Here is a 9,109-nt window from a genome sequence, read left to right as displayed (position 1 = left end):
TGTTGTAAATGTGTGTAACAGCAGCATCAYGACAAGAAATATACCCCACCTCTGCGGTCACTTGTTTTCGACGATGCTGTCTGTCCGGCTACCAGTGAGCCAACAGCCCGAATGGCCATGAGGGAGTCCACTGTGCTTCACGAGACACCATCATTTCAACCCCACCAGGACCTCTGGTGCAGATCTAACAGGAAAATTATCTAACGAGCCCTCCTCTGCTCAGCAGACAGCTCTCTCCCTTTACACCAYGGGCATTCTCCAGCAAGTGCCACCGCCACAGCGTGGGGCTCGATGGCTCTCCGCAGTTGCCCCTCTTGCTCCTCGTGTTCTTTTTCTTGTTTCCTCTTCAATTACAAAAGAAACCTGACCTTCACAGATGGAAAATTAAGTATTGCCAGGTTGGTGAATACACCCAGCAGCCATTCAAACTGGTCTGAGAAAGGAAAGCGTTTAAGTAGTTGCAACCAAAATAAGCACCAGAAGGTGGGAAGAGAAGTGCATAATGATTGTAGCTAGTAGGGTGCTGTTTATGTTGTATCAGTTGGAGCACCACAGAATACACAGAACACAAACTACTACTACCAGTAGCAATATTTTTGCATGCGTTAATTAATATCTGCATACTGAATCATGGCTATGTGTGGTACACTAAATTAGAAAGGATATAAATCAGCTAACTTTTACCACTAATGTGTCAGCGATGTCAATCGGTCTTCCAAAACCCAGTGGCAGTATCATCACTCAAAAATATAAATGGTCAGTCCCAATGATCAGAGCACAATGTGGTTTGATCACTTTAAATGTATTCCAGGCCCTCACAATGTCTGCATGGTTGCAGGTAGTGCATGCTAGAAATACCAGAGATCAGGTAAACAAGATTAGATAAATCAGCAGAATCGCCCTTCGCCTTCACACCGTCACCCTGACCTGCACATGCCCCAGTAGCAAAGAAATGGCCACAAAGTAGAAGTAGAGGGGAGGTCTTTTGGGGCTGTCCTTCCTTTCCCCTTCACTAAGTGACTTTTTAGGGACTTTCCTGCATGTTAAGCATCTTTTTTGCATTGCTTAATATTGTTATTAATAATTCATATTTTTGTCTTTCTACTCTCACTCTGACAACTTTTATTTTTAATCAATGGGCATGTGTCAAATTGCTTTGTTATTTATTTATAATGTAAGCTGACAAAAGGATGGGATATGTGGTATAAAGCTGAGAGAGTGTTTCTTCCTACAGCTGACATTCTCTATAATAACTATATGTCTTGTTCTAATTGGTAGGGTCCAAAAACTAATTTTGGCACAAATAATGTAGGACATATTTAGTCAGCTTATATAACTAGATGCCTTTCGTCTGTCTCCATGTTCACGTAGTGAAATATTAGTTAGTTTATATTAAACTTAGGTTTATTTGCATGCGTGGACATTTTCACTGAGAAGGAAAAGTAGCAGAGCTCGCAAAGGAAAAGTGTTAGTAACAAGGGATCAAATACTGATCCACTTACTTATTTGGGCAGACTCACTACTCAGCTCAGTGTGTGCCACAATACAGCAACAATTTTCACAAAATATCTATGGCAGGAGTCAGTAGCGCTGATTTTGGCTAATAAAAAACAAACAGAATCACTGGCTTGCYCGGGATAGAGGAGGTGTCAGCAGCACACAGTATGGTTCAAACAGCAGCTCACCTTGGCCCACAATGCATAAAGCTGTGAAAACACTTCTTTACTGAACACATGAAAAATAAGCTGCTGTTTACAACCGGCTTCCACGTTACATACTCGTCATTTGCCTCTTATGCCCCTTTTATGCACACACATTTTGCCTTTTCTGCTATTTGAGACCTCATCAAGTTACTCTCTGGAATTCTTTTTTCTTTTTCAAACACTGAAAGCATCTCTCGGTTCCAGCCGAATGAAATTCAATGTTATGACTGCCTTGGTGTGTCCTGAGGCAGCAGACAGCCCTGTCTCGACTGTGGGAATGGCTTGGTGGAGCTGAGGATTGTATTCCGCAGCAATATTTGCATGCTGGACAGGATGTTGTCATACGGGGTGTAGTCATTGTAAAATTAAAATAAAGTGCAAATCTAAGGAAAAAATGGATTAGACACACTCTTTTGAGCTGAAAAGGATATTGTGCCATGCAACTGCTAATTCAAAGGAGGGTACAGACTGAGGTTGTCTCCTTAGACTCCTTCTGCCTGAAAAGCTTCCACTTCCTATTTTCCTATGGTTACCACCACGACGCTTGCTGAGCGCTCGGTGGGGACCCTGCTTGAACTTTTTGTTTCAAAGCATAGCAAGAGGGTTGGTGCAATAACGTAACATCCCTTCATATCCCGTGCCAGCACAACAGAGTATCAGCAGACACTGGGTCGAGCCGAGTTATCTGTTACAGCTCTGAAAGCCAAGCAAGGGATGCAGCACAACAAAAATCTCAAAGCAGCCATATGGGATGGCCAGTGATTTTGAGAAGGTATATCAAGAAAGAAGCAAGGTAATGGCTCATCTAGTCAGGGCTGCAGTTTGAGGAAAAATTTATTTTCACTCTTAGAATAAACTGCTGTAGTCTACATATGCACATTGCTTTTCTTTTCAAGCTAGCTGGCATTTCGTTCTGTTTTAATTAATCTGCCATGGAAGGGAGAATAAAAATTGAAGCACTTTCTTTGATGTTATCCTAGCCTTAATGCTTTCTTTCAATGCCTTCTTCACCACACACACCATGCTGAGAATAAGCATAGCTTTCAGAATGATGATTCTCCCTTATGATTTACAACTTGGGGATCCAAAGAATGCAAATGCCTGTTTCTAAAGAGTAAAGATCAGTTAGTAGCCAGATCTTCTCTGACTTAAGTCTGCCTCTGATGTACCGCTTTTCCTAAATTCAACCTCCAGCACGACTGCAACAGCAGTGGATGGCTCATGTGCTTCTGCCAYGAACGTTGCTAGCAAGTGGGTTCCCCATCTTCTTCAAAACAAAGGACCACTCAGATTTTGAGTGCCAGAGAAAACTGCAGCCATTTCACGCACTTTGAAGCACAGAAATTCAGCAAAACCAGTATAACTCTTACTAACACTACTGTGTAATCAGGGATCAGCCACACATGGTATCTAGACAACTTTGGAATCAGAGAACACTGAGATGAGCAGATGAGCGGTGCAAAACTCGTGTCAGAGATGGGGAGTTAATCCCAGAGTCCAGCCTCTCATTCCTGAGCTCAGACTAGCAGTGATCCCCTCACTCACCTTTCTCTCCCAGGGGAACCTCACAGAATTTCTATTTGTGCTGCAAGTCAGGGCAAGTGAAAAAGGTCCTTGGCTAACCTACTTGACAACTTCAGGGTCTAAAAAGGCAAGGGGCAAACGTCTTTGCGTGCACAGATGAGCTGGGCTGCAGGATGACTAAGGAAACAACTATTTAGATATAAGAATTTATAATTTAGATATAAGAAGAGTGTGCTGGAAAGTACCAGCTCTCCTTAGTTACGAAGTAATATCCATTTCCACTCATGGTCTTCCCTTATCTCTTTCAAAACAACACAAGTAGAGATGGCAATGGGCTATTCTGTTTTTTTAAACATTGACATGAACCTGTTTTTACTTAGGGGTGAGATTTTCACAGTATTGAGTATTTTCCCCCTCCAACTGAAGCATAAAATAAAGCTTCCATTTACTTCAGTGGGTATAAACTGAAGTCACTGCTGAACACTTTGGAAAAGCTTACCCTAAAAGATGCCCTAAGATCTGAAATAATCATACAGTGYCAGTGTGTACCTGATACTTACGGGTGGTCCTGTCTTTTTCACCATAAATTTTTCATGTCTTATGAGCTGAAGCTTCCCTTTTTTTYTTCTTTTACAATATGCTTGACTTAGTTACAGATGCAGTTACGTACTGAATGGCTGGCATATAAAGGTACAGAAGTCTAATGGAGAAAAGTGACTGCTATAGATATTATAGTTAACTATTCAGTGTATATGGCTATATACATATTTACATAATTACAATCTGCCAGGAGCATAATGTAAATGTAGTTTTAAATGTTACTTGCTATGTGTTCAGACTAAAATCTAACAGAACAGAAAAAAAAGGCAGGTTTGACTCTACCTATGACTTGAAGACCTTGGTCTTGGGATGGTGAAAGAGTCAAAACAAGTGGGTCACCTTAAGTAAGACATTCTGCACAAACCAAATTGCACTGTAAGGACATCTGCGTGCTTCCAAAGACTAATGATCTTTGGATTTAAATAGAGAGCCAAGGGTCAGGGCATCTGGCTTTTCTTCCTCAACTGCCACTCTATTTGCTGGGTGGCCTACTTCACTTCTCTGAGTCTCTATTTCCAAACAACTAAATAGGAAATGCTAATTATATACTATACAAACAAGCTGAAATGGTGTGGTATATTTTGATCAAGCTCTTTTGAGATCTACTGAAGAGGCATGCTATCTGGGGATTAGGTATTGTTTACTGAAAAACTTTTGAGGTCTTCACGTAAAAAGCGCTGGCATTCTTGTCGATGTGAAACCAAAGGAAGTTTATCTTTCTATGCAGTCTCCTGACAAAGTATGTGCTTCTGTTATACAAGACTGCCTTACGCATTATGTGTACTTTCAAATTATGTATACTAAGAAGTTCTGATTCCATATACACCACAAGCCAAATTTAATTCTGACTTATACACTGAGTAGACACTTTGACCTTCACAAGGTGCCAATCGGGATAAAATTTATCCCAGAACCTTTCTCTGCCAAAGTGTTCCACAATCTTGCTCATGTGTTTTACAGCATTACTTTCTTTTTCCCTGTTCATTAACTATTAAAATAAAATATTCACATGACAGATTTTTGCCTCAGTTTTCCCACAGCAATCATATTTCCTCACCCAAGAGGCTGTCAGGAAGCTTCATTAATTGTTTCTGAAACATTTACAATTTTTCATGGAAATAGGTAAAACATCCGTCTCCTAAAAGAGAAAAACGGTTTCCAAACGGATGAAGTATCTCAGCTCCCCTCCAAAGGAAATATGTATTTTTATTATTCCCTCAGACATAAGGCATTTGAGACACAGAAGTTATAATCAGTTCATTGCGTTCACTCATCGCGTCTGAAGAACAGAACTTGTGCCTTTTCCCTTCCAGCTCTAGTCTTTAACCCCAAAGCACYGCCTTGTTGTTAAGGCATCTCTGCATATGGTGACAGGCTACAGGCTATTGTATTAAAGGGGATATCCTGTCAGGATCACAGGATGGTTGAGGTTGGAAGCGACCCCTAGAGATCATCTAGTCCAACCCCCTGCTCCAGCAGGGACACCCAGAGCACGGGGCACAGGGTGGCATCCAGGCRGGGAAACGAAGCCTCTTCCCATATCCATAATCTACCAATGTGAAATCCTGTGKCCCCTTCACTCAGATGGTTCCGGACTCACGGGGCTGTTAGTAGAGCTGCCGCAGTGCTTAGTCTGTGTGAAACACAAAGCTCATTTGCAGTAGAAGGAAATTACCTGCTGGCAGCAGCTCACTTGAGCTAACCTTACATGATGGTTTATTGGAGAAGGAAAATTTCAAAAACCTGCAAGATTTCTACACTGAAAATAAAAGCAACAGTAGTTGATACAAATAGATAAACACATTAAAAAAAAAAGAAAAAAAAAAACTTTTAAGGCATACCAGGGATGACTACTACTAATTTAAAGGTTGTACTTTTCTGTTGTAGACTGACCATTTAATTTCTTTCTACATATCAGTAAGGGAGCAGTATTTTAAAGCTAGGTTAAACTTTCAATACCTAAATGAAAAGTTSGTACCGAGCCCCACGGCTGTGCACTGCAAAGAAAGTTTTGTGCCGCAAACTGGAAACTGGAGCTAGAAGCTCAGAAGAGAGGAGGGATTCGCTGGGAGCAGGGAAGGAACAAGCACAGCAGGAAGCCGAGTCGTGACTACAGGAAGCCATGGGGAATTTGGGCATGGATATTCGGCCGCGGCTCACGGAGCGCTTGAATTAATACAGCAAGGCTCTGTACGGATCAGCCCCAGGAACATTCCCCAACAGGTGCTCTAAGGGAATGATCATCTCTGAAGGAGTTACAGATGTGCAAGGCAGGACGGCTCACACCACTCCTGTCCTGCCTTCACGCAGAATTCAGGCCCTCAGGCCCTGCCTCCTACCACAGGAGCCCTGTGGAGGCAGGTTGTACGTGCTGAGGCTGAGCTTCCCTCACGCAATTCCTGCCCGGCAGTGACCTATCCCCGGGCCTAATTCCATGCTCACTCTCCGAGGCGGGGGAGAAGCTGGGGCCCTGCACTGCCCTTCCGACGGTGCTGCCCACATGGCCCGACGTCGGGAGGCCCCGCAGAAGCCACGCGCGTCTCACCAGCAGGAACATCACGTCTCCTCGGGCCCCGTGGGCCCGGCCCCGAGCTGAAAGCCCCACTACTAATGTATATTCTCCTAATGTATATTCTAATCGCTCCGCAATGCGACCCCGGCGCACAGCTCACCTGCACTGGGCCCAAAAGCAAGCTGCACGTTCGGGGAGCCTTGGATGTARTTTCAAAGAGATGAAGTACTTTTCCAAAAGAAACAGCAACATAAAAGCCTTTGTAATGGAACGAGTGAGAGAGGGGTTTCAAACTGATCAAGCTGAAGCAGTCTTCAAGGCGATCTTTTGTTACAAATGAGCAATATTTTCCCTTCCCACCCCCCAGCAGACCCCTCTGATATGTTTTATTTCTTTTGCAACTGGCATCAACTCCTTTTTCAAAGTCAAATACATATACCTTCCTTGCTTCTCTCTCTTGGGACACTTTGAAAGAGAAGGAAAACATCAAGACTAGGCAGTGCTGTGGGATTTAACATGTCAGGAGAGAAACAACAAAGAACACAATTAGAGGAATGATACATACCACAAAATAAACTGGGAAAAAAAGGTGATGAAAAAATAAAAAACCACAGCCCAATCTGAGCTATAGCTGCAGAGAGCATAAATCTGGCTGTAATTTGGCCGGTCACAATCTATGGGTTTAAGATTCTGCTGTACTCTGTTTCACCACTGCCTATCATTCATACACATAAAACTAGCGCAGCTTTGAGCTGTGCTGTTTGATCATTAAAAGTCCTCCTTCCCCTAAATTTGTCCTCCTGCTAGCACAAAAATCCCAGGTAAATCTGCCTCATAGTCGCACTTCCTCAGAGTGCTTACAGCCTGTGTACTCCTTTTACACCTTTTAYCCATCTCATTTCAAGGGTCATTTTGTGAGGACTGACTCACGCCACCATGCCCTTTCCTTCCAGCAGCACCTCCTATTAGTGCTTTTTTTTCCCATCATTTATGTAACATCCTGAGTATAATCCTAAATGTGCCCATTCCTTYGCTCTCCTTCGAAGTTCCTGCTGCCATACACTCTTCATTGGAAGTCCTACTGCTCACCACCTTTCCCATCGAGGTCAAAGAAGCTCTTGGGGACTTCTGTTAGTGCAAATTTTCTGTTGTCACAGAGTGAGAGGATACTTCAAATATGCAGAAAAGCAGTAACACCTTCATAATGAAAAGGCGAGCCTTCCAGTGGGAAAGGTCGCTTTCTGGCAGCAATGTGCAAAGAAATGCTTAAGCCTCATTACTACTTACAGCTGAGGGAGATCTCCTGCACTTCACTTGATAATTGTGTGGAAGCGACGGACCAGGACCACCAAGCCAATTTGTCTGAAAATAGGAACAGCAGAGCAATTTTTTCTCTAGCAGTATCGTATATTCACAGTCGGTTATAGTATTCTCCCACCTTAACTTTCCATCAAGACTCCATCTTTTAAACAAAAGGAGAAGAAAAATCTCTCCCTATCTGTTGCTTCCCGCTTCTTTCAACAGCTCACCGAGTTTTCCATTCTATTCTTCTTTTTCACTTTTCAGAATGTTTTACAGTTCTTATGACTTGCTTTTCCAACTTCTATAAACTTTGTTCCGATCTGATGACTAATGGAAAATTCTTTTTATGGAACATTTATGTATACAATGCACCAGACTCCTTGACTTTGTCCGAGAAAAATGTTTGCATAAAATTATTGATCTGTAATACCCTCTCATTCCTGCACTCATTGCTTTTTATTATGTTACTACAATTATTATGAGCTTGTTTTCTAATAGGATTTAATTCACTAAAGCACTTTTCTTGCAACCTAGAATTTCAAGTCTTTGATACTTAGCATGTGGGCAGTGAGGAGAATTTTCACTATTTGCCAGTTCCTCATTTCTAACTACCAGCTGATTAGTTATACTTCTGGTTTCTTCACCTTTAGTTTGCCCCGAATTATGCTCTAGTACTCAGATCAGAAGGCAAAAAGATAAGGTCTGTTTACTTGTTTGCTACCTCCAGCCATTGACAGAGTCATTCGGTGGCTGTGTATAGATTACTTAGCTTCTGCCAGGATAACCATTCCCATCTCYAGAAAGAGGAGATACCACTTGAAAGTCCTCTGCTGTCCTCGGCTCAACTGTGTTTAAGAGGTCCCGTGGCACCCATGACAGTGAAGAGCTCTCAGCCCTGCGCTATAGCCCTGATTCATTAAGCACATGCCAAGGATTTCAGTGGGACAAGTCAAGCTTAAAAACACAAAATTAGGGCCTAATGACTTCATTAATAATGAAACATTTATATTCTCTGACCATTTTCATTCTGAGTTGGGATTTATGGTAGTGTGAACAAAAATCGGAATAAATTGCACCCCAAATTATCAATAGCTCACAGAAGCACTATCAAAATGTGAGGAACTGAGGGAGTACAGATGTAAGTCTTTAACCACTGGAATGCCGTCAATCAATTTTGACAGCCCCATATTAAAGATGAAATGGTAGTGGTGTGATTTTTCCTTCTTCACCAAGGACTTGACATATGTTGTATTGCTTAAGGATCTCTTCAGGTATTAAACAGTTTATTCTACACATGTCAGAGATGTGTTTTGCATTGCCTTAGTATTTAGTTTCGATAGTAACACACTTTTTCTTCTGTTCTTTCCCTGTCTTTTCCTATGCAAGGCTCGCTATGATCTGCAGAAGCACACATTAGTTATTCTCAGCTAGTGCTCCACGTTTTTTCCAGGGGGATGGCATGGGAGAA

General features: G+C 42.2%; 1 long non-coding RNA gene across 1 annotated transcript in view; it reads right to left on the bottom strand.

Annotated features, from left to right (window-relative positions):
* Positions 1-7,649: 7,649 nt before the first annotated feature.
* Positions 7,650-9,109, bottom strand: part of LOC112945573 — a 168,238-nt gene continuing 166,778 nt past the window's right edge. The window contains exon 5 of the long non-coding RNA XR_003249041.1: positions 7,650-7,701. This is a non-coding gene — a long non-coding RNA (uncharacterized LOC112945573). The remainder of the gene's footprint in view (positions 7,702-9,109) is intronic.

Source organism: Nothoprocta perdicaria, unplaced genomic scaffold, assembly GCF_003342845.1.
Source record: "Nothoprocta perdicaria isolate Ctin4 unplaced genomic scaffold, notPer1 scaffold_193, whole genome shotgun sequence".
Taxonomy (NCBI): Eukaryota; Metazoa; Chordata; class Aves; order Tinamiformes; family Tinamidae; genus Nothoprocta; species Nothoprocta perdicaria.
This window is presented reverse-complemented; position numbering and strand designations above follow the sequence as displayed.